Source organism: Apteryx mantelli, chromosome 3 (genome assembly GCF_036417845.1).
Source record: "Apteryx mantelli isolate bAptMan1 chromosome 3, bAptMan1.hap1, whole genome shotgun sequence".
Taxonomy (NCBI): domain Eukaryota; kingdom Metazoa; phylum Chordata; class Aves; order Apterygiformes; family Apterygidae; genus Apteryx; species Apteryx mantelli.
In genome coordinates this window covers 15,296,819-15,322,985 of record NC_089980.1, presented here as the reverse complement: position 1 = coordinate 15,322,985, position 26,167 = coordinate 15,296,819, and positions in this window count along the sequence as shown.

Here is a 26,167-nt window from a genome sequence, read left to right as displayed (position 1 = left end):
GTGTGTGTGTTTGTGTGTAATATGATAATGTTAATAGCCTTTTAACATGTTGCATTCTTTTCTGAACCTGAGACACTTTGCTCTGGTGCTAACTTTGCCACTTCTGTAAGTCTAGCCATTTCCTTGTCATAGTCAACCATGCAGTGAAGCACCACAGGGAGATGTTTGGGAAATGGAGTAGCTGAAAAGTTCTCAATATGTCACTTAAACAGTGACCCGCACATAGAGTGCAAGAATGCAGCGTTTTCAGCAGGTGTCTAACAGCCAGCCCTAGCTGGCTAAATGGCCACGTGGTTACTGTAGGCATTTTTAAACATGACTTCGAAGGATATTAAATACAGATTGGCCTTTGGCTTTGACACTGAAAAAGCACAGAGAGAAAACTATGAGAAAATAAAGTTTGCATACAAATTCAGGACTCTGAGATGCTCCTCGTGGGTTTTGCTGGGGTTTCCTTACTTCTTAGGAAAGAAAAATGTATGGTTCAGTACAAAATAATGCTTGACCGTGGGTAGGTGATAGATTAGATTTTTGAAATAAAAAAGCTGTATTATCAGATACACTTTACTGCCTGATGTCCACTGTCTTCTCCTTGAGAGGTTACAAACAGAGGTGAAAGTTAAATATACTATCAAAATCCCTTCTTTCTTAATGTAAAGTGACCATGGACAGAATAAGGCAACAGGGAACCTGGCCCTTATTTTACTTGCATGTTATGGGTGGGAAGTAACATGAACCAAAGTAGCAGATAATCACAGCTGGCTGGATGAGAGTTTCAGCTGCTACTCAGTATTTCTCAGGTGGCTGGGGGAGAGAGAGGTCTGGGAGGAGGGTTGGTTTTGTCTCATTCTTGCGTGGGCCCAGCTCAAATGTTCAAACAGAATTATTACGCCTTTTCTGGCAAAAAGTGTATTTATGTTGTTGTATCATAAAGAACCTTTCTTTGTGGCTACATAACTAACTCATAATTTTGCATATAAAAACATACGCTTACTTTTTCATGTTATCTGTTTCTTTTGCCTCCTACCTGAGAATGTGACTTCTAATTTTATGTTCAAGTAGTCCGAGTAGGGTAGTTTCTTCTATTTGCTAAAGTAGATGCAAAGAGATACAAATAATCTTTTATAGGAAAGCAGGGAATTTGATAAAAGATGTTTAAGGCCTGATTCCTAAAAACAACTTTGCATCCAGCAGTTCCCATTAGGCATCTTAATGAATGACTAAACTTTCCAAACAGCTCAGTTTTGTTTTGGTAGGAACTGCAGGATACCCAGCACTTTTCAAAACTTAGTTACTCATTTTTCCCGAAGGGACTCTGAGCTCCCCTAAATAGCTAGCTACTGCTGAGGAGATTGAGTACCTCTGGGGATCTGGGCTATCAGCTTTGATTTTACTTGGGATATTGCAGCAATGAGGGTCAGCTGAACAGAGAATCATTCCTGTTGCTATTGCTGATTTTTTATTTGGAGCTGAATACAGCTGTGTTGATGAAGAGGGGGCTGCAAAGGGATGGAATTTGTCCAATCTCTTAGTACAGAGGATGGACTTGTGTACCTAAGCGACAACACCAGGTAGCCTTAACCTGCCTCTTAGCAATCCTAAAAGTAATCCTCAAGACTTTATTTTCCACTTTTCATGGTTCTTGATCAGACTTTGCTAGGAAACACAGTTGGAAGAAAATCAGGAGGTCGGTGTTTTCTTATGGAAAAGTTCAGTGGGGACCATATTTTGTGGTGATTTTAAATTTGGATAGGAACTGGGAAATAGTTTACAGAAATGGCATAGTTTTTTTAATTCCCTGCTAAACGGCCACACAGCCCATTATATTTATCTCTTTGTGTTAGTATAGACTGCATATAGATATGCCTACCAAAGGACAGGTTTAAGTCAAAGTACCCAAAGGAAGAACCCAGATTAAGAAATGGTTAACTGTGAATTGGTGAGGAATTTATAACTTCAGCTTTTACTTTGTCAAATAGGATAATTGAGGCTGGAAGGGACCTTATGAGGTCTCTAATCCAACCTGCTGCTCCAAGCAGAGTCAGCTCGGAGATCAGACCAGGTTGCTCAGAGTTTTATCCAGCCAGGTCTTGAAAACCTCCTAGGATGGAAACTGCACAACCTCTCTGGGCGACCTGTTCCACTGTTGATGTTGTCATGCTTCAAACGTCATAAGCGTATAATGTAAGCACTGCATGCTAGATAGTGCTGGGGTTTTTTGGGGCTAGCTTTGGAGGTAAAAGCGACTCTAAAATGAGGCAACGTGGTCTGGCTGAGTGGACAGAGCTTGGGCCTGGGAGCCAGGGACCCCCTGCGTTCCAATTTGAGTTTTGCCTATAACTTGCTGAGCGCCTTCCAGCAAGTCACTTTTTCCCCCTCTATGTCTCAATTTCTCCATTTATAAAATGGGGATGATAATACTTACCTACCCCACAGGGGTGTTGTGAGGATTAATTAGTTGTTGGTACAGCACTTAAAGGATGTAAATAGCCATATAAATGCTAGATATTATCATTATAATGAGAAGCACACAGCACTGTAAGAAAAGAAATAATCTCAAAATAGGTTGCATGCATCATTATGACCCCCCACAAGAATAGCTTCTGGGGTTTATTTGAAACATCAGCAAGTATCAAACTTTCAAATCTATAGTTTGATGGTCTGTTGTAGCTTCTAACATTTCTTTCTCTTCCTGGCTATTTTTTATACTCAGTGCAAGTTAGAAAAACAAGCCCAGGTAAACATATGTAGTGGTCCTGCTTGAATAAGCACTTACTTTTATGATGTTTATGTTAAATATATAAGGATCATTAGGAGGACAAGGTGACATAGGCAGTTATTTTGATAGCCTCGAGGCACTTCACAACTGACACCTGGTTTTGAATTCCAATTGGAAATGACCCGAATTATTGTAAAAGTATGAAGTTTGTGTACCTGAAACTCAAGTTGCAGAAAGTAGTCAGAAATAGAGATGACAATGACAGTGAACTGCACTTTGACAGTCCTTTCTTAATTTGTATTGTGAAATTTAGAAGCCAATCTGAAAAAAAACCCAACCAAAAATGGGAGGGCTTGTCAGGGTTACTCGTACATACCAGAGTCACTGGTGCCAATAACCAGAGCTCTCGTTGGTGATCTCGGCAAGTCTACTAGCTAAGTGCTGCTGCTAGGAATGTTAAAATGCCCACCCAAGAGTAAAAATTCTGTCTTTATAACTCATTGTACAAAGTAGGACTCTCACCATTGTCATCGAAGTCACTGGGTCAGATCTGATTTCTTTTTTCCCCCCTGTATGAAATAGAAAAAAAAAAATGCTGTTCATAGATTTCTGTTTAATAGTGTTTGCCAGACAAAGTAGAATTTTCACAGCACAAGTTCTATAGCTCAAGAGTCCTATTCACTCAGCATTTATTTTATGGATCTTTTATCCACCCTTTCTGGGCTTAAAAAAAAAAGAAGAAAAAACAGGGAATTTACCCACTTAAAATAAGCTTTGCATCAAAACTGTCTTCTGTTTTTTTTGTAATGTTAATGAAATTCCAAGAACACATTCATAATGATCTTCAGATGCAGAATGCTTAAAATGAATATTAACATCTCAAAAAAGAGAAGTATTTCCCACTCCACTAGAAAATATATACTTTCCTCTCAATAAATATGGCCCTGTCAGGTAATGTTTTCTGGAGAAGTATGTTCTAGTGGTTTGACCACAGGTTTGAGAGCTAAAACTATATGCGTTCTAATTCTCCATCTAATGCCGAATTTGTCTGTGGTTCTGGGCAAATCACTCACCTCTCTGTCTGAATTCTCTATGCATAACATGATATTGTTGGTGTATTGTGCATCATACAGTGGTTATAAGATTTTGAGTGAGTTATGGCTGTTAAAGTTCTGGAGGAGGAGAAGTTGGATTCCTGGCTTACAATGGCTGAAGTTTAGTCTCAGAATATTTAGTAAAGGTTGGTGTATTATTCCTTTAAGAATACAATGCCTGAACCCGTAAGTCTGGAAAACCAACCTGGAAAACTTAAGGATACTGTTTTTTCATAGTTCTTATGTACTTCCTATTTTCAATTATAGATGAACGAGGAAATTCAGAATAGTTCCAGCTTTGAAATTCCTGGCGTGGACTGAGGACTGTCATTAAAATCAGCTAGTTTTATCCAAACTAGGATGAAGTCAAGACTCCAAATATTTAGATTTGATGTTCAGCTATTTAGACAAATAGATTTTAATTTGTAAGTTCTCTTTGAGAAGTATCGCTACATTTTACAGTGTCACAAACCACAGCAGGTGGTGTGCAAGGTTCACTTTGTCAGAAAACATTTGTGCCATTTACAAACCATCCTAAACACAAGGATCAGCTCAGTTTGCCATGAAATGTACTGCTGGTCGGTGCGTATTGAAAGGAATTAGTAAGTGAAAGAAATGCTGAGAATCCTCTGATTTCCCCAAGCCTGTCTTTCAGAGATTGAAAAGACTAGGAACTTCGGAGGTGATGCAATTAAAAAACAATTCGCAATTTTTGTAACTATCTGTTAGTTCCTACCCTATCAAACTGTCATATAGCAAGACCCACCAACTGCATCTCACTCGTCCTAATTTGTTTTTAACAAAAGCTCCTTCTGTTAACATTAATGGTTACAAAATATCGGATGCTATTTCTGTGGTCGTCGTGTGAACCTCCAGAAAATTGGTGCAGTAGGTGAGATGACAAGGTAAGAGAGCTTGCCAGCCCTTTTAAGGGATTCCATCTAAATCCTAGGAATGGCCATATTATATGAGTCCGCTAAGCCTCTCCCTCTCAGTCTCCGGTTTTGAAGGACAGACAAGGCCAGTGGCTTTTGAGAAATAATAGTTAAAAGAACGTTCCACAGAGACTGTGGAAGGGCTTTCCTCAGAACAGCCAATGTCAAGCTAGAAGTAATTGTTGTCTCATCCTTTAGTTGTGTTTAATGTAAAGTATCTCAGGAAGAGGTTCCTGCACCGAACCCGTAACTTCCAATAACTCTTCGAAAGCCATGGACAAATTCAGCACAATCTGTGCCGCATATAGCAGCCATTCAACGGGACATAAAGAGCACGTGCTACCTGGATGTTGCTATTGCTGGGAGGTGCAGAATCCCCTCCACCTGTCTGATAAATCTGTGTCTGAGAAAACTTGTTTTATTTTATTGTTTTTAATGTATTTTATATATGCTTACTAGCAACATAAACATCTAAAGTTTCTAACTCCGCTAATTTATTAGTGGAAATATCTTGTGGCAGTAAGTTTTCTAGTCTGTTTGTTCACTGTAGCTTTTTTTCTCTTTTGAATTTGCTGCTGTCTGATTTAATTAATTATATAGTTGTCTCGTACAACACAGGCCCCAAAGTTTTTTTTTTCTACATGCTTTAGTTGTCTTTGCTGTGACTTAGCAACACATGAGAATTAATACCCAAATAACACTCAACTTAACTATACAATTCACTAGAACCCAGTACCCAAAGAACTAGTTAGACCGAAAAGATCATGTTATCCCTCTGCTATAATTTCCTGCAGACAATTTAGGATTCCAAAAGAGGGGGGGAAAAAAAAAAGTTTAGCTTTGCAGTGTTTTGAGTTACATTCCCCTTGTATTTAAAATGAAGAACCTTTCAAACATGATTCTAGTTGGTTATTATTATTTATATATGTTGATAATTGTAGAATAATGATGTGTACAGGGAGTTCTGATGAAGGGTATGGAAGAAGATGATTGAAGGCAGTTAGAGATGGGAGTCCCAGATTCCTCTTGTATGGTGACGGTTTCCAAGCTCTGTATGGCAGATTTTTCTCTGGCCAAATATGTACTGTTTATCATATTTCTCTCATTTTTTATGACTGATTTATCTTTGCTTTGAGTTCTTTTTTCTGAGAATGCTTACAGCACACAGCAATGAATAAATGTAAATGATTATTTACGGTATGAGGAAAATGACTCAGTATTTTCTTTAATTCATTATAGTGATGAGAGTATTTCTATAGTGTACAAATATTTGTTCAAAACATTTTGTGTGGTGTATAAACCATTCTATTGGCCTCTAAGTCACATTTTAAAGAACGTGAGTATCATTTTCAGTCAGACCTATGGAACTCAGGCGTTTCATGGTGCTGCCTAGAATCATGGTGAATTTAGGGTCTTGCATGGTTTTCTTCTGTTTTTTTTGGGGGGGGTGGGGGGAGGAGGTGGGCTGAACCCAAAATTTAAAACAAAACTTGTGGAAAGCATGCAAACCTACTGGCATATATATTGAAACTAGAAAGAAAAATGCTTCTTCAGACCCTTGTGAAGCAATATTGCTTAATTAACCCTACTTAAGCCCTACCTTGTGAAAAGGTTAATGGGATTTTTAATGACCTTGAGTGGTCAAGGCCTCAATTTTACGTTTCTTGTGAAAGAAAATGGAAAATAGAACAAAAAAGCTGTTCAGACTTCTGTGAATCTAGAAAAAAAATGGTTTACAGCAACAGTTCAGGTTATTTCCTATTTTATTTGAGATGGTTTACCCATTCCTTACCTTGGACCCACTGACATTACGGTGGATGTTTGATTGTGGTACTGAGTTGCCACCTCCAGGATCTGAAGGTAGATCCCAGTTTCACTTGCTTGCTCACGAGGTGGAGAAGGACCCATTGCTCTGCGGTGCCCTCTCACATGATGCTGCACGGGAAGAGCCATAAGGAAGGTGCCATAATAGAAGCAGCGGTTTTGCAGCACATTACATCTTCTTCCCAGCCCCTTCCCCAGGAACCTCTCCATCTGTCACAGACTTTAAGAGTGCACTTCCCTCCTTCCCCAGCCCCCTCCCCGGAGATAGCTGTTTTATTACTGCACTTCCCTATCTGACTCTGCAGGTACCAGCTGCCTTGTGTTTGAAAAATAGCCAAACTGGTCCACATCCAATTAAACTCTGACCAAAATTGTTCTTAACTTGTTTTCTTTCTCTGCTGTCTGCAGCCTCTGTTTAAGACCCAAGAAACAGTTTGTGCCTCCAGAAGCTTCTCTCCTTTTTCCAACAGTACTCGTTTTTAGGAAAGTCTCACATTGACTATGTGCTAAGCCCATCACAGTTGCAGCAGAACTGCTAACTCCTGATTAGATACATAAATGCATTGCTGGGTTTGGGCCTTGGATCCTTAGTGCCTGAAGCACTTGCAGGAACATGACAGTGTGCATCTATAATGCCAGAAGTTTCATAATTCAGAGATACTCAGTGTAGACAAAAGATGACCTGGTAAGTGTCCATGGTGGGGTGCGATGTCCTGATGACCAGCCTGGGTCTGGCCACAGTCTATTTAAGAGAGAGAGTTCGTTCACCCCATCCAGTGTAACATCAGCCGGCCCATACTGCAGTTTTATTTGCTTTGAAGTTTTGTGTGGACTTTGCTGTTTTGAGCAGCTCGGATGTTGTGTCATACTCCATTCTTTAATCCGATTCAAAAAAATTAAAACCATGTTGTTATTTTTACAAATAAGTGCCTTGTTAAGGTGCAATGGAGCTGTATCTATTTTTTAACACTACTACTGCTGCTGCTACTAATTGTAATTCCATTTCCATCATGCTGTCTGTCTGCAGGTCTCAAAATGGTTTTCAGACCTTATTAATGAATGAAATCTGATAATGGCTTTGGTGAAGTAGACAAATAGCATTAATAAATTTTGCGTTTATTTTTTAAGCAGGTTTCTCAGTTCTAATCTGAGCTGCACTGGGGGCATATATGGAGACAAAGATGCTCAAGAAAACAGAAATTAAATAGAGTTTTTTAACTTAAAGTGATAAGCTTATTGAGAAGTGGTCATAGCTTTTTCCATGATAGAAAAAACAAGTTCTTCCTTTCTGCTTGCAAGAATGCCTATAATTCGTTTCCATTTTGCTACTTCTCTTCATTTTTTGTTTTCTTTGAGCAGTTCAGTAAGTCATGCCAGGCAATTTTCACATATTTACTTGACATGGGACTTGAGCTACAGTTTGACTGTGGGTACAAACTTCTGGATATTTTGACTGTGAAAGGGCAGTGATTATGCAGCTATGTGGACTGTATTGTGAATTCGGAGAGCGGTAGGAGTATTATGGCTGATGGTCTTTGTGAGCCGTCCTCCAGAGGGTGATACAGATGTTCTGCCCGGTAGAGAACATATACACACATACACACACACACTAATCACTGCATTATAAGAGTTAATTAATGAGAGAGAAGTTTCTTGTGGACAGTCAATACACCATTGCGTTCATCTGCAGGGTCACAAATGCGCTTTATTGGGCTTTATCTAACATAATATATAGCAAAGCACTTAGGGCATTGCAGATGAAGCTAATAATTGCATGAAAAAAACTGTCCATAATTAGGTTTGGAATGTAACTGTAATCTCTAGGATCAATGGTTCCTGACACCTGCCGAGTGGCAGGAGGGGAAAACCTTTTATAACCCTACTGAACACTTCTGTGTATCACATCCTTATTACATAGAGGAGTGGACTTTAAAGGTTGGAGAGTTGAAATAAGATGCTATAAAATTAGAACTTATTGAAATGACCTGGCATTTTGTTTCTGTGGGCCAATTTCAGCTGTGGTGTAATTGTTAGGAATTCCTTTGAAGCCAAAGAAGTTACTCCAGAGTTGAGTTTTGCATTATACTTTTCTGCTTTACACTAACAAGGGAGCAAAAGAATTAAGTTTCTTTTCAAAAGTACATGGCATGAGTTTTGACTCTTGCTTCTTTGTGGGCTGTGAGTGTTCCTCTGCAAGGCTTCATCCCCTGTGGCCAGCGATCATACATAAATGGACAAGACCATACCATTGCTTTATATAATTCACACTCCTGCAAATTAAAAATGGCCACAACCCGTTGTTCTGAACCCACTCATTACAACTTCACATTTTGAAATGAAATTAGTCAATGGAGAATGCTACCTGAGGTATGATACAGATATACATATGTGTGTGTGTGCATATTCATGTCTCCTTTTCTATATGTTTGTGTTTCATGTGTGTATGCTCTCACACTCAAGCATAGCAGTTTAGATATGAACATACTGTGTATAAAGTAGTATACACATAATTCTTACTGAATGCAGATAAATACATATGCAATTTCTGTAAAATGTGTGTGTAGTATCTATACAGAAAAGATATTGTAGCCTAAGAATTTACTAAATCAAAAGGAGCATTTAAAAATTGCTTAATTTAAATTGTGTGTCACTGCAACCTAATTTGTGGAAAGCTGTTAAATAAGTCTTCATGTCTCCCCAAAAACACCCCAAGGATCCGTTCTCTAATGTACTGTTCTGCCATCAAATCTGTATAAACAAGTATAAATGTTTAAAAAGTAAAGAATACTAATCAAGAGACAGAAGACATGCACTGCTTAATAAATCTTGCCTTCAATTTATTTGTCTAGTATTACAAAGGCAGAGGAGATATCAATTAATATAGGCAAAGAGGACCCATAATTTATAATTAACTGGCAAGTGGTTTGTAACAAACAGCAGCACTGAATCTAATAGCCAGTAGAAAAATAACTAGTGTTGATTTGTCCCTCGGCAAATTAATAGAGTGCTTATCAATGACAGGGTTACATAAAACTGCTAAATAAATAATCATCAGTGAGTTAGAGTGAAGCAGATCTTTAACAAGCTTAATCTGAACCTCTTGACATCTGTAGACTATGAAGAGATTAAATACTAAGAAAGAAAAGATACACTATACACATTGTAAGCATGCTCAGTAGCTGTGCAAGATCATGTTCTTAGGTAATGAGAAATAAGGCAACATTTTTATTACAAAATTACATTGAAAAATGATTTTCATTATAATTAGACTGAAAATTATAAAAGGTATATCAAAGAAATGCTGAACTGGAGTTAACCAGATGAGAATGGCACTACATCTCTAGGCAATGAAAACACATCAGTGGAGTCAGTTTTGATATATTTTTGTCTCAAGGTTTTTTTTTCCTTCGTTTTATTACTCACCTTTGTCCAGTTCTGGTTTCTGTATCGCTTTCACTGATATTCCCTAGTAGCTCACTTAAATCATCGCAACAGCTAAGCAGCGCACCTGATTTTCAGAATGTGTCTTATTTATGAGCCTGGAAATGTGTATATTGGATATAATTTCTAATACCATAATGTTTTGTTTTCATAAAGGCTTTTTTGTGCCCTAAGACTATGCATGAAGATCTCTCCAGTCCTTGCTTAATGATAATATGAGTTACTTTTGTCCTGGAAAGTTTACAGTTCACGGAAGGCCCAGCTAGAGCCATGCTGGGGAATCTTAAAAGACATCGTCTCCAAGTGGAGATGCACAGACACGTTCTTCCTGAGCAAGGGGAGACTAGAGAGGCAGTGGGTTATATTGTACTCGGTGCACAGGGATTGGGGATGTAACCCAGATCCCACTGGGTCTCCAGTAGCTATTCCTTGTAAGGCTACTGGGAATCAATTTATGACCCTTTGCCTTGCAGATTGTTTGGCATGGCAAAGAGGAAAGGGCTGTCCTCTAAAACAACTATAGCTAGCCTATAGCATGAATTTCCAGTGAGTGAATTACTTTTATTATTACCTCTATCCCTCCTTATGCTCTGAAAAGAAAGACATTTTATGCAGGTAAGACTGCTGTTTTGAGGGGATTTAGTGGGGGAACAAGCAAGCAAAAGCAGAGCTGAGTAATTTTCTCATGAAACTGAGTTGGAACTTCCATGGTTTTCATCTGGAACAGGATCTGACCTGCAGCAAAGAGCTGCAAGTCCTTGTTCTCTTTTGGGCATAACAGCAAAGCCGCCCTGACATACCTGGGCAACTTCTGCTGAAGAGCATCCTTCTGGGAGCTCATGGCTTTCTTTCCATCCTTTTTAATCCTCCTCATGCCGCAGGAGCAAAAGGACCCCTAGTGTATCACTACTCATACAAGGAAGTTTTTATTTTAATCTTTCCAAATGTAATAATGAGGCAATCAGGTACCAGACAAGATAAGTAATTTGATGGGTCTGAATTACCTTGGGTGATGTCATGAATAAGAAATAATCATCTGTCTGTAGAGGAAATCTTCCTGATGAGGAGACTAATCTCATCTTTTTCTAGCTTCATGGCTAATTCTTTCTATTGGTTTTGGAACATGGTGCTACTGGCTAGAGAAGAGAGTTTTGTTTTGGGCCTTTTTTTTTCTTTTCTTTTTTTTTTTTGATTAAGTTGTGGATTTTCTCAAACATCTCTTATCAAGGCTAGGGAAGGGCATTACTAGGAATAGACGCTACTTTTATATCCAGCCTCTCTGTTACCTCTTTTCTAGGCTGTTCTCCCCATAAAGGTTGGAAAGAGGGATTTTGGGGGCCCCATTTGGAAAAAAAGCAAATTTTTACCTAATGGATGGCTGTTACAACTGCAGTCATGAGATGGAAGTCCCCATACTAAAAATGTTTCATTAATGTATTTTTGTTTATTGCTTTCCAAATTGCTATTCAGAGAGTGAGTCACCACTCTTTAAAAAGAGCAGAGGGGGAGACCTCAATTTTATCTTTATTTTCATTAAATGAAACCCCTCTATGGTGGATCAGTGCTGTCTAGTACCATGTTGCAATGGTAGATCACTATTGCTCAAAATTAGGAAAAACATCTATTTAATAAGCAAGGAACTTCCAGTAGCTTTGAGTTTAGAAACGTGTTACCTAAGTGCAGAACAGGTTCAGCCTTGCTTAGCTTTGTGTGGGCTGAGTCCTGTCTCTAAGATCATATTTTATGTATAGGATTTCATGTCTGTATATTGTTGTGATTCCTGTTAGCCTTTTCTGTTTTTAAAGATTGTTTCTAAATTTAGTAAAATCCTCCCCTTTGCCCCAATTTGCAAAGAGTTGCCTTATTGTGTATGATTATATAAATCATATTAGGTTAAATTAGGAACTGTCAAGTTCAGGAAGCAGTGCATTTTTGCTGTGTAACATCAGGCATTGTACTCCTCTGTGCCCTATCTCTTTAGAGAAGTAGTGAAGATCTCCATTTGTCCCGCATCGGGTGGGCCTAATGATTGATAAACGTTTATTTCCTCAATAGCTGTTTTTTTCATGTCACGTCTGTGACGTCCAGATGACTTGCTGTATGGGGTTTTTTTGCTATTCACCTATAGCGTGTGCTGTGTAGAGACTGTTTCAGTCCATGGGATAGCTACCTGTCTCGGAGAGTATCGTTTCGCAGCTGCATCCCGCAAACCAACGGATGAGCTGGTGCAAGGTCGGGAGGAGAGCTGCGAATATGGCTCGCTGCTGTCCTGCAGTGTGCCACATTGAGCACTGGAAGGGAGAGGGGTTGTGTGTATCGGGGTAACAGGTAGGCAATGTTATGGAGCAGATCCTATGGGAAATGGTATTAACCCTGTGAAAAATACTTCTTTGAGTGGCTGAGTGCCTATGGAGAAAGCCCTTCTAAGCAAGGAGATGAGGTAGGTGGTGCACTGCGTTTCTCATGGCACACATGCAATGATTTTTTCTGAAACTTGATTTTTTATTATTATTATTATTATTTTTATGGATGTGGTAGCTTCACACATTGCTGTCAACACCGTGGTAGGATCTCCATGTCGAAGGTGCTATCAGGGAGGTTACAGGGCATTCATCAAAATCAAGCTGATGCAAGCATGAGTACTCACAAGACTGAAGCCTTTTATACTGAAAAATGCTGAAGGCTGAAAAGGGGCTAATTTATTTAAATTATCTGTATACATGTCAAGCCCCATAGTTTCCAGATGAAGCTGACAATTGTGGGTTAAAGAGAGCTTTTCTTAAATTTAACAACAAAAAACTAACTGAGAAAGTTATACCAGGAAACCTGAGCAACTGAGTAGATAATAATCTGTAGTGATGCAGATGTACAAAAATACAGTTTTCTGCTATTAAGCTTTTAAATGTCAGTAAATGGCAGTTTAGTAGATCATTTGCTAATAATGATTAAATTTCTCATTAAAATGTTTCCTTCATTATTCTTCAGGTAGAAATGTGTAATTCAACGATTGTTACATCAATTATACTTAAAAAGCTCATTAAAATACTGAAATATTATCTCTCGTAGCCAGAGTACTTTAAGAGTACTGTACTAATTACAAAAGGAATAAACTCTTGTAATATCACCATTTGAATTGATGCCTTATAAATTCTTAATGCAAAGCTAACATATAAAGTGTAAATCAAATATATAGATCCAATAAAACAAAACCTTTTTAATCTTGTTTTACCTTCAAAAGGATTCTGATTATTGTAATTAAATAATGCATGATATAATAAAGATCTAGAATGTGTGATTATTTCATTGGCAATTGAATATTGGTGCTTTTTATTTATGCAAGCAATTTATCACAGGCAATATGCATCAAGCATTAAAATATTGATACAATTACACCTATCCTGCTGAACCAATAAAAAAAGAACTGTGACATGACTCTGTGCTGATGATACAAGGACAGTTTGAAATCCTTGTTAAATTTTAATATTCTGATGTGCTGGGTTATGCTAATTCTGGTATGGAATAATGTCTCCTATATCTAGTGTTCTGCCTTTTATTTCTGTGCGATTACATACCCAGCTTCACTTAGCATGGCTAACAAGTACTGCATTGCTTGCTGCTCTGTTGGTCCTTCCTAGGAATAAATATAAAAAGACACCTTTGAATTTCACTTTTTACAGTTACCATTTTGCTATGAATGCGACTCTTAAATTTTGCTGCTGCTATATCCTGTTATTCTTCTGAAGACTTTTGCAAAGTCTTCGGGCCCAAATCAGGAATAGTTTGCCTGTCATCGGTGGATTTAGTAAGATCGTGTTCAAAACAAATGCATTTCCATTCTTGTCCGCTTCCTTAAGGCTAGCGTTATGGTGTCCAGATAAAAAACAAGAGGAATGATCAACTTTTTTGGGTTGGAACAGCGATGATATCAGGTCAGAGGTAAATTGTTAGATTGGTCATAGTTTTCCTATGTTTAACCTTATAAAACTGGTTTCTTTCTAAAGGAACTAAAAAGCTAAACTAAATAGGCAGGTAGTTATGGTGCCACTTTTATGCAGGTTCACGGAGGTGCAGAGGAGTCCTTCAGGCTGCCTCCTGAGCTGGTGTCTCAGTCACTGGAGGGAAAACGCACACCCCGTGGAAACGCAACGGCGAGCGGAGTGCTGAATACCCACTTTTATTTGTTGTTTCAGCCAAGTCCGTGGTCACGTAAAGAGTTCTATTGCCTTGAATTAGAATAACACTGGAAAAGCCTGATTAACCTATCCCACCGTTCACGTATCTGAATTAGATTTTTGAGGAAACACCTCAAATACATGACGTGTTTCTGCAGCACGAAGAAAACAAAGTGGCCCAAAACAAATACTTGCAGCTGTGCTGGCTTTCAGAAACGGCCTTTGGATATCACTGCTCTTTCAAGTGAGTAAAGAAACTGCAGGCTTCTGAATAAACAATAGGAAAAAGATCAAAAAGCCCCAGCAAAACATAAAGATTGTATCTCTATGGGTGAAAGTCAGTCCTTTGCTGAGGGTCATCCTTGAAAACGCTCAGGATTTTCAGAGGGCCTGTACTGACTCTTTCACTTCATAAAATTATAAAACCATAATCTAAGGGTCTGATGCACCGAGCTGACGAACCGCAGCCTGTGAAGTGTCGAACGCCCGGTTCTCGTCGCAGGCAGGGAAGGAAGAGAGGGTTTAGCGTCTTGCAAGATGAGAAGTTCTGTTTTTCCGTGTCTCGTCCTGAACCTTACTGCGTTTTTAACTATCTCGTGAGAGAATTTTTCTTTTCTTTTTGATACGTGCACCTGTTTTGCTCAGTAGATACTGCCTGAGCATCACAAATGTCTCTTCCGTTTCATACTTGTGAACTCCTGTTTAGTTTAAATTAAAATCGAGCTCTCGGAACAAAAAGTCCAGTGGTATTTCAAGGCATCTGCTTAGTTCAGATAAATATAACCAATATGGGTAAAGAGCAAAGTTTTAATACCTGTTATTTTTAATTCAAGATGGGAATCTTGCACAGAATAAATGCTTGGGGGGAGGGAGAGAGAAATAATTAAATAATTAGCTTGCTAATTGATTTTAAAAGATGCAGTAGTTTGTAGGCATACGCTGATGTTTGCTGTTTATTCCTATTTCCCCTGTTCCCAGCTTACAGCTACAAACTATGAAGGCAGCACCTAATCACAATGCTGTCACGTGCGTGACGAGTCTGAGGACCTCGTGCATCTACCCACTTGTAATTTGCCAGCACTTTAAAGCCATTACTACATGTGCTTACATGTATTCGTGCTTGTTTATGTACCTAAGTAGGAGCAAATGAAAAAGAAATGAAAAAAATGTACTAATATTTATGTGTTGGTAGATAACAGTATTTTCATTCTTATGTTCGTATACATGCCTTGTTTGAAATTCTTTTGCTCTGTGATCTGGGTTATCTCTCTGCTGTAGTTAATTGGATGCTGGTTGAGAGAAAGGACTTAGTAATGCGCAGCTTTGAACTGTTCTTTTACTGAAATAAAAATTCTTGGGACTTATTAGCACTGAAAACTATATGAGTAGTTTACCTGTTAAAGTAGTAGCCTGCACTGAAAATGTGCACCCTACAATACAGATACTTTTTCCTCTATAAAAGTAGCTGATTTAGTCAGAAAGGTGACAGTTAAGACTGGTTGCAGGAGAAATTTTTGCATCTTTGCAGAGTGACTTTTTTTTTTTTTTTATACTTTACCATAGTGGCTGTCCATCACAGTTGTTATGTATGCAGGCTGAGTGAGCCCGCGGGGGATCCTAGTTATTTACACTCTTTTTCAAGCTTCGAAGCTGTTATAATCATTCGCTGTCAACTTTGTGCTGACACTGAATTTTACTTTGTGTTTTTTATGCTCGGTTTGGGTCTAAAATACTGGCATCCATACCCTACACTGTAATTCTATGGGTGACTGAGTTGACCAGCAATATACAGTATTACTAACAGAGCTTTAGAAACCTGCTGCATATGGAGATTTCAGGATTTGTTGATTGTGGACAGTAAACAAAGTCCCCAGGCTTTGTGCTTTTATCCTAGTGGTGGCCCTCAGGAATAAACTGTGTACCGCGTTTCATCTCATTGCATTTTCATCTTTAAAAAAATGTAAATATTATTTTCGTTTCCTACAAAGCTGCAAAGTTAGAACAGGAAAACTTTTTCATTGCATTTTTTATTTTCATACTTGCTTGTTTTCTCCAGGCCTGTGTTTAAAGAAATGCATATTTTTTCTGCGATCACCATATGTTTAGCATGAAGCTGCAGATAGTAGTGGAGCTGGTAATGGGCTAATACTTCAGATCCAAATTGAAATAATGTGTTGTGTGAAATGTTGGGAATAAATTATCATGAAAGAGCGTGCATTGACAAATATATAGGGTTTTTACACCCTTTTAGGCTTAGAAAGGCAAATTTGCATCCCTGTGTTTAAATGTCTTTGGTCTGCCATGCAGTGAATAAACAAAACTTCTTTCACATGTGCATTAAACCTTTCCTTTACGAACAGGCCCCTCAGCCTTTAATGCCAGCACCCTGACTGATTGCTGCTTGTTTAAAATGTGAGATATTCCCGTCCAGCTTACCAGCTCCAGTATGAAATTTCAGGTACTCTGGGGCCTGAAGGGAGTGATCGCACAAAATGATACGACCCTGTTCTTAACTGGACTTGAAATAAAACTGGTCAAGGAGCTTGTGTGCTTGGCCAATGTAATAAAGTAGACAAATAATTACTGAGCAAATCAAACACACTTACACCTCAGATGATTTTGAAATATTATCTATAATCGGGCACTTCTGTGCTAGGAGGAAAGGTTAATAAAGTAATTTAAAAAAGATTGTGTGGAGTATTACAGAAACAGAAGAGGACTGGTGATCATAATTGTTAATCTCCTGAAACACCAGTCCTCTACTGCACGAGGCATATATTTTAGTACTACTCCTTATTGTACATTCCACCTACTACTATATTATACCGCTTAATTACCTTTTGTAAGATACCTTATTTTAGCTTTCTTTTTTTTTTTTCTTTAATAACAAATAATGTTGATGGAAATATTCCAGAAAAGAATACAAGTGCAGCTTAGTTAACGTCTCACATGCTAAGGACTGAGGTTAAAACATATATAGTAGATATATATTTGGAACCTGAATGACCACAGAAATACAGTGTGCTCTGTTGTAAGATACCACAATGCAGTGGGTAAATACGTCCTCCATGGCTCCCTTGCTACAACCCTGCTGTGTATGAAAGGAGCCTAATGTGATATATAACAAGAAAGATTCAGGTTTTGCTTTTTGATAGTTGTGATAAGTTCCTCTGAGTCACGTTTCCAGTTCATGGGATTCCAGAAAATCACGATGAGGTTTTGAAGGCAAAGAAGCTGAAGTACCAGCCTAAGCACAAGAAGGCTAAGTGTGTCCGAAACGTCTCCTGTTTACGCTGTCTGTTGCCTCTCTCCTGTCTTTAGTCCCTGCATTGATAAGTTCCCTATATAGAGTGTTGCTGAATGTGATGGAAATTTATGCAGCCACCATTAAGCACCAGGGTCTGGGCTCACAGTGGCTGGTAGATTGCAGAGATTTAAGAGGGAACTTAAAATCTTCTTTCCCTCTCCCCGCGCCAATAAATGGGGCTGCTGCGCCACTTTTTGAAGGCGACATCACAGATCGTGAAGGCATCAATTACAAAAGTCTGTCTTTTGGAAAGACGGTGAGTTTTGAAATGGACATCTGCAATTTTTGCCGGAAAATGTTGCCCTTTACACAGTTATACAGTTAACAACTTCACGGCTCAGAAAAAATTGCCGCTTGTCAATACTGGTAATTCATGGCAAGTAGAAAAATGTTGTGTTTGTGCTCAAAAGAATGATTTTTCAATGAGTTTGGTGGTGGAGGTGATCCATCTCGTACTCTTTAGATGTAGTTACTTTCTCCCAGAAATCTGGATGCTTTCAGCAAGATATAACCAATAGCCTTTCAGTGGGCCAGATGCATTGCTAGCTCCTCCACCAACGTATATGCATCTAATGGTCGTCTTTAACACAATTACCACATTTACCTCCTAAGTGGAGTAGAATAAGTGTAGCAGTCTGTGAAATGTGGAGTCTGTCATGGTTTCTACTGTTTCTTTTGGGTCGCTTGCCTTCCCTTGGATGGCAATTTCCAGAAATAGAGAAACAGCTACTTGCAGCTCCTGCAAAATACTTCCCCTGATTTGTGGTAGCATGGCTGCTGGTTTGGGTAGGTGGAGAAACAAGAAGATAGATATTATGGTAAATAATGAGGATGTCTCAACAAACAATTTTCTTAGATGCATAATTTTGGCTAATAGTGATTCATGGTGAACAAGATTATGGTTGTTCCTTGCGCCCTTTTTAAAGATTCACCTGCATGATTAGTTTCTGGTCTAAGCAGGTTCTGTCTTCTTGTTTGTAAAGCAAACATCTGAGCGTGTTGTTCGGCTTTCTCATCTGTCCACTGCTGCATCAAGATTGGAGTTTTCTTTTAACCTTTTGTAGAAATAAGATATACAGATTGGGAAAGAAAGTGGATAACATTTGTATGGGCTTAACATAATTAAGCACAGAAATATATATATATATATATATATATTTATTTATTTATTTTTACAAATGAGGATCCAGAATTTCCCACTGTGAATATCTGAGATACAGTACCTTGATCAGGTTAGAAAAGTAATATAGTAATTACTTTCATCTGGCAAAATATTTCAGTCAGCAATGACTAGCAATAAAGCAAAATGATCACCTTTAGTATATCTCTTACAAAAACAATTGTCTAAAATAAGAAGTGCTTAAAATATCCCCTGGAATATAAAGCATCAGTTGTGGAGTCACACATTGCTTCCCTGTTTTCCTGGGCTGTGGTGCTCTCAAAACAATTGACTTGAGATGCAAGGCCTGGTTCCAGACAGTGGAGGGAAAATTACTTCAATTAAGGATTTATAAATAAAGAGAATACTATCCAACAAGTTACTGTAAAAATAAAATCTATTTTTTTGGCTTTAGGTTTTATACAAATCACTTATATCCTCCTTAAAAGAGATCTCTCTTTTTTTTTTTAATAAATATAGTGAATGCGAAACACCATTAATCCAGTAGTAATATCATCTGATAGTAGTTAATCCCTTCTTAGGGATGGCTTTGCCTGGTCCTTTGGAATACAGAAATGTGCTTTTACTGTTAGGCATTTTGTTTAAGCATCAATCAGTTCTTAATGCTTAATTGTCTTCTTTTTTCCCCTCTCTGTAAAAGACCACCAAGTAAAATGAATACTGTCTTCAAAGGTATTTCCTTGGGAGCCTTATTACATTCTTTAGCCAGTTATTTTGTATTCTAAGGTTATGGATCAAGGGCAATCCCATGCCTGTGGTTTGGACTTGGCTATCTGTTGTGACAGGATGATGCAGACGTACCAGAAGCTCCTAATCTGTCAGGGGAAGTCTATTAAGTTCAAGCCCCTAAGCTGTCTCAGCCAAATCAGTGATACCAAACTTACATTTGTTTTTGTGATGACCATTCATTTTGGTCAAATGAAGAAATTGCTAGTGTGGTTTTTGTGGCTTCAGGGGTGAAATCTATGAATGTCACGTATCTTTTAGCCTCTCTGCTCTCTCTGCAACATTATTGAGAATTCTCTTGTATGAAAAAAAAAAAAACCCAAAAAACCCCAACCATTTTTATTGCAGCTGTTTATAAGTCACCTTGATAATAAAAAGTTGGGAAAAAGAAGCATTAGCTTATATAGAAATAATTCTTTTTGTGAATAAGACTCTCTGCAGACAGCTGTATAGGGAGAAGCAAAAGCAATCTTGAGATACATCCAGAAAGATTCATTGTGTTTTGGGATGGTAATAAGTAATGTTATGGACTGCGGTCTTCCAACTATAGACCTTAGACTTGTTATGAAAGCTGTGGACTTTGATTGTTTTGAGGTCCACTAAGTGCAGGAGAGTAAGCAGAAAAGGTAATTTAAGGTATTTTACTGGTCTAACATTTAAGTACAGATATTCAGCTTCTGTTTAAATATTCACCATTATAGACATGTATCAGATGATGAACACTGAAATTTTTTGTGCTTTTTTAGCCACAGAATAAAATACAGGGCAGATTTGGGGCCATTTTCAGTGTGATAAGAGCAAGTTTCTTACTTATAGTCTTTTTCAGCTCAAAGACTTTTGAGTTGCCTGATTTTACTTTGTTGGAGCTTGTCCTGCAAACTTACATACGGGTGAATAAATGAATTCACTGAATCCAAAGTGTTTTGAATGGTCATATTAGAGTTTTCATGACCTCAGTGGGGCTGTACTCAAATAAAACCTGCAGACCAAGCCAAGCAATAAATGATAATGTTAGATTACTGCTTTCAGTATGCAAAGAGAGATTCGAGTATAGGTGGCACATTTAGGTTGGAAAGATATTGCATCTTTCTGTAAAGTCTGTGACCCTTAGCTCACTATTTATTGAAACCTTTGTGCTGTATTCCTTCTGACCTGTTTAGAAGGACTGTTTAGAAGACCTCAGTCAAGAGCAGTGTATAAAAGGTTTTGAAAATAACAGAAAAACAAAATCTGGTGTTTATTAAAAAAAAAAAGTACTTGATTATGCTATATTGCACCCCAGCTTTATTAGCTTTGTTCTCCTGCTGTTTTGCTCAGATTCTCTCTAGGTGAGTTTCTTACTTGTTTATGTGACTTCTCACTCCCCTTCTCATTCCTTTCTGACTCCGCTCCTGTTTTCTCCTTCTCCCTGTTTGCCAGCTACCACACTTAGGACAACTAATTCTTCAGAAGAGCCTGTTTGCTCTGGAATGTGAAATGACATTGAACGTCCTGAGTTAATTCACCAAGTTCTACAGCTAACAGTAACATCTGGATGCAAAATGTGTGAAGGAAAAGCTCTTGCAATAGAGAATACGTGTAGATTGGAAAAAAAACCCAAACTGCTCAGTCTTTTTTGTTGCAAGTGCTTTTATTTTTAAAACATGGACCATGTTTAAATGGAAAATTTTTGCTCTTAGGTAGGTGCACTAGGAAATTAATCTAATGAATGCCTTTCCATTATAATGTTAAAATAAACAGATTTTTTGTTGGTTCCAAGGTAAATTATTTCAGAATCTCTCTCTCTCTCTTTCTCTCTCTCTCTCTGTCACACACACACACAAGTCCCTTTTACTTGCCTCTACATAAAAAGATATGATATGCGTCTTCTCCTAGGTCTCCCAAAATGGATCGCTGACTGTGACTGATAGTAGTTAGTATATGTTTTTGTGCAGTAAACACAGATTGCACAGATGTAGTTAGGTCCATTTACTTTCAAAAGGTAACACTGTAAAGGAAAAAAGTGTTTTGCTAATTACAGAAATTGATGACTTATAGAGAGTGTGTTTCATTTAAAAGCTGATCTTGCAAACCTTTATTCATGTGTCTATCCCTTTGTTCCCATCAATAGCTCCATTGGCAACACTGTTTTTAAGAATAGCAATGGGCAACTTCTGAACCAGCTGTGTAGAGTTCCTAGACATATTGGTCCTGAACCCTGAGTTTGAAAACTAGGTTAAAATTGTCCACATGCTTAGGAACCTGCAGGACTGGTCCTGGAGTATAAAACTGCCTGCCTTGCAGAAGTGCTCACTCACTCTCATCCCTGTGCTGAAGGCTTGTTGCTCTGGGTATGCACCAAGCTGTGGTGTGAATTTGTAGCAATGCTGGGCTAAGTCTCAGTGTGAAACTTTTTTGCTTGCATTGAGAACACCTTTTTTTCGTGGTATGATTTAGCAGAAGTATTTTGGGGGTGCATCCACACCGCAGTTGAAGATGTGCCTGAAGTCCTTGTGTCTGTGCCTGACCTGCTTTAAGCTAGCTTGCCTGTGTACAGATAGCCTTGCAGACGGCTCACTGCAAGGCAGCTCCTTCAGCATTTACTCTGCTTCTTGGTTGCTCTTTTGGAAGCACGTACAGCTCAGCCGTTTACACTGCTACCAGTTTAATGCTAGTTAGTAGAAAGCCACCTGCTGCGGTCTAACCTTATAAATATACTCTTATGATGGATTAGAGCATTGTTTCCTATTTGCACTCAAGCGCAATCTTCCCTTGATCCTGAGCAGTTTGGACATGAGTTCCCAAGCAAGCGTGGGCTACAGCTGAGCTGCAGAGCATGGCAAGGGGGAAAGGCAAGGGTTTCACCATCCCTTGGCGTGAGCCCAAGCACATCAGTGATGTAGACGGGTTAGGTATAACCTAGGCTGAACTCGCTCGTCTGAGTAGCATATTCCATACTGCATGGGACCAAGGCTAGAGGGTGTCTGTGCCATCCAAGCATGGCAATGGATGCAGTCTGTCCAGAGACACAGAATCGGAGGGTGCAAATCAGACAGTCCATCGTGCTTTAATCTGTGCCCGGCCCAGGCTTTGAGAGGCAACGTGGGCACAGTCAGAGTGAACACATGAGATGTCTGGCTTTGAAAAAAACAGTGTTGTGTAAATTCATCTGCTACGTCCCTCTACATTGGTTAGGAAAAAAGGAAAAAGAGGAGATTATATGTTGCTCTCTGGGTTGATATTTATTAGGAGGAGTTGGTAATGTCGCATCACTCAACCCACGGTATATACAATAGTGAAACATCGTGTATAATGAGGATACCGCTGTCACAATGAGTATAGTACGATGTGGCAGGAGGAATTAGAAAACAGAGTGTTCAGCTAAGTGAAAAAAATAGGAGATCAAGCTCTAAAGTCAAATGAATAGCACATTTTTGTTGCTGTCTTTGGCTTTGGAAAAAATCTAACTACTCTCCAAATTAAAATAGTAAAAACCAAAACTGGTGAGAAACTTCTAAATTATTTGTAAAGGTGTTCCAGCTAACTGCCTCCAGCCAAAAAAAGGCAAGAAATTGGCAAAAATTAATCATTTTAGATTCCAGCACATTGGACTTATCCCTCAAATTTAGTCTTCCCAGTCACTTGGATGTGACTGTTAATCACTCATGCATGTTCACAAACTGAAGTCACTGATTTTCTGCCTTGGACTCAATTTAGAGCAGTCTGAGAGATGCTGTAACCTCTATTAGCTGGCTACCCTGGAGTGAAGAAGTATCTTGTTATTGTAGAGATGTTGTGAGTACTTTGTGCACCCCTTAGAACCACAAGGAAAGCCCATGCATGCCATACGTGAACGAGCTCACAAAATAAGTTGACAAGATTGTTTCCTATTAGATGGAATACCTTAAAATGTCACTTCCTTCAGATTGCTTCTGCATTTTGAAAAAAAACCCTGTTGGTTTCAGAAGGCCCTATGTATTTGTACAAAAATGATTTGAATAATTTTAAACGTAGCGATATATGATACTGTCGCTTATGGCAGTTGAACAACTAATCTACATGATGCAGTGATACTAAATACGCTTCAGAGAAAGTGTGTCAGTCATTCAGTGTGTCTTCAATAAGGATTTAGTTATTTCCAGTCAGTATTTTCTGTTAGAATCCCCCCAGCTAAAAAAATAAAATGAAAAGCCAAGCATCAACCTTGCATTTCAAATATGAACTGGAAACAAACCCAATTTACAATTCACTAAATGAAAATTGCTCTCTTCTGCCATAATTCATTTCACATTTGGTTTATTTGAGAATCCATGTATTACAGCCCGTGTTGCTCACACTTCTGAGTACCTTGGCTTTGTGCATGCAGCAGGGATGATTTTTTGCTGGGTTTAGACTGCAAGTGGAGGCCTCCCCCTCCCGACAAGACCTTCCACCTGAGGGCAGCACCACCATCAGCTCTGGCTAACTTATTCAGAGTCAATTTTTCTTTTCCCAGTCCAGCTTTTTGGCTCCTCCAGTTCAGGTTTTGTTTTCATCCCCCCCTACATTGTTTTCAATAATGAGATACGATCACTAACTTTTCATACCTTTCAACTTCCCTTTGCGGGGAGGTGCATCCCTTATTTTACGTTACAGTACAGTGAATTTGCCTCAGTTGTTCCCTGTGCCGTTAGAGCATACAGCATCTTTCTTTGTATTACCTTAATAGATTAATGTTAGAAGTAGCATGCACAAAATGAGGCTCTAGGAGTGTCTTGATATCCATATGAAAATATGTCTTTTTAACTCCATGCCGTTCCGAGCAAAATTCAACCTTTGTTCCCCCATTCTGAGATTTCTTCTCTTAAGCTGGATGCTGACAGTGCAAGAGGCAGCACCTTTCAGCAGGTAAAATATGTTGTTATGGAAGGGATGTATGGCAGGGATGCTGACAACAATTAGCACATGCTACTCATTAACAAACGGAGATTACAACTGAGCTGAAATGGCAGGCTGCCATCAGCGTGATAGTTACGGGGCAGTTTAATTTCTAACGAATGTGAGCACTGGATTAGTAACAATATTCAACAAAATGCTGCCTGCATTCTCTTATGGCTTTCATTACCAAATTGAAAATCTGTGTAGATTTCTGAAAATTACTTTTAAATGTAGCCAATCTCCTCGACTGCAAGGCTTGATTTGCTGGTGAGGGAGTCCTGCTGTGAGATTTTAATGAAAGATCATAGTGCCCCTCCAAGACCGTCAAAGAGCTATGGGCCCTGAAAGACCTGAAATAATCTGTTTTACTTTTAATGGCAGCCATTTTATATTCATTAAGATCAAAATGCAGTTTTGCAGTCAAATTGCAAAGCTGTTCCACTCACAGCTTGAGAACCTGGAGGCCCTACAGCTTTTTATCTTGTTCATAAGCAAATATGCAGTTAATATCTTTTAATATGCTTTGATGCTTGGTACCTTATGGGTACATTGTACTGGAGGTTAGAGAACTGCATGTTTCTTTGGCAGTGCTAGCAACGAACTAAAGCACTAGTCCTTTTATTTCCATAATGGCAGAAGAAATGAGTCTTTTTTTTTTAATATGAGCTCTGCTCAAATAAATTGTAAAGCACCGTGTAGTATATGTTCAGGGTCTCGTAGAAGGCACATTTTTTTCACTGCATTCCATCTGTTGGTGGTTCTTATTATTTAAATTTATACGGCCACATTATTTAAATGTAAACAGCCAAATAAGATAGGATCAAATCATTGGCATCTGGGAACTGTGCTCTTATCCTCTTTGATTGTGAGGTTGTGTGCATTAATAATGGAGTTCTAAAGACTGTGATTCCACCTGATATACTGTATGACCTTAACAGTTGTGATTTTATCAGGGTTTCACTGTATGAGAAAATGAAGGTATTTGCAGCTCATTTCTAGCAAGGCTAGTTTGCATTATCTTGTGTCCAGAGTAGTTCTGATTTGTGTGTGTGCGTGTGTGCGTGTATTTTAAATATCGTTTTTGTTCCTGATTGCTATGGTTATGTTGTAAATCACGTTCCCTCAGACCGTTTTCAGTGAATAAACTGTACCTTCACACTGTATGTGTTGGTTTAATTGCATGTTCAGACTGATGCGTTGTCATCTCATCCCAGGTTGTGTAAAACTTGCTCGCTGGTGGGCAGAGTTCTGCTCTGCTTTGTAACTATTCCTCAGGATCTGAGATTGCAGAGAGGCTTGCAAAAGTCCCTTGCTGAGAATGGGGCAGTGAGAAAGGCAGTTAAATTAACTTCCTGTCTCAAGGACGGAAATGTGCAGGAGACTGTAGTAACACGGTGTTTTCTAAACCCTGTGTATACGGTTGAACTTGACTTTAACTCTCTTTTCTTCTTCAAAAGTTCAGTTGTTATCCAGTAGAAGGTGCAAGAGTGTCATGCCCTGTTTTCAACTTTCAGCTAAGAAGATCCACTGAAGATCTTATAAAGAAAATTGTCAAGACTGGTTGATTTAAGGAAGTGGTGTCAGCCTCGTTCTGGAAGTTAATTCCAATTGTGTTGTCTCCAAAAAAAATAATGTGCATTAAGACAGCTCCATCAAGAGGGCAGGCGCTCCGTCCCCAAGCCCTCCCAACTTTTGTAGGGCTCGGTGCCCCACAGGCGTATTATAATATTGTATGACATGTTTACAAGTTCCAACGTCTTACTTTGTGCAGCGGCATAGCTTCCTCGCGGTGCTAGAGAACTTGAAGCTTTTGTATGTCTGGCAAAGATGAGGGAATTTGATAACCTTCTCTCTTTGGGTCTTAGGGCGAGTT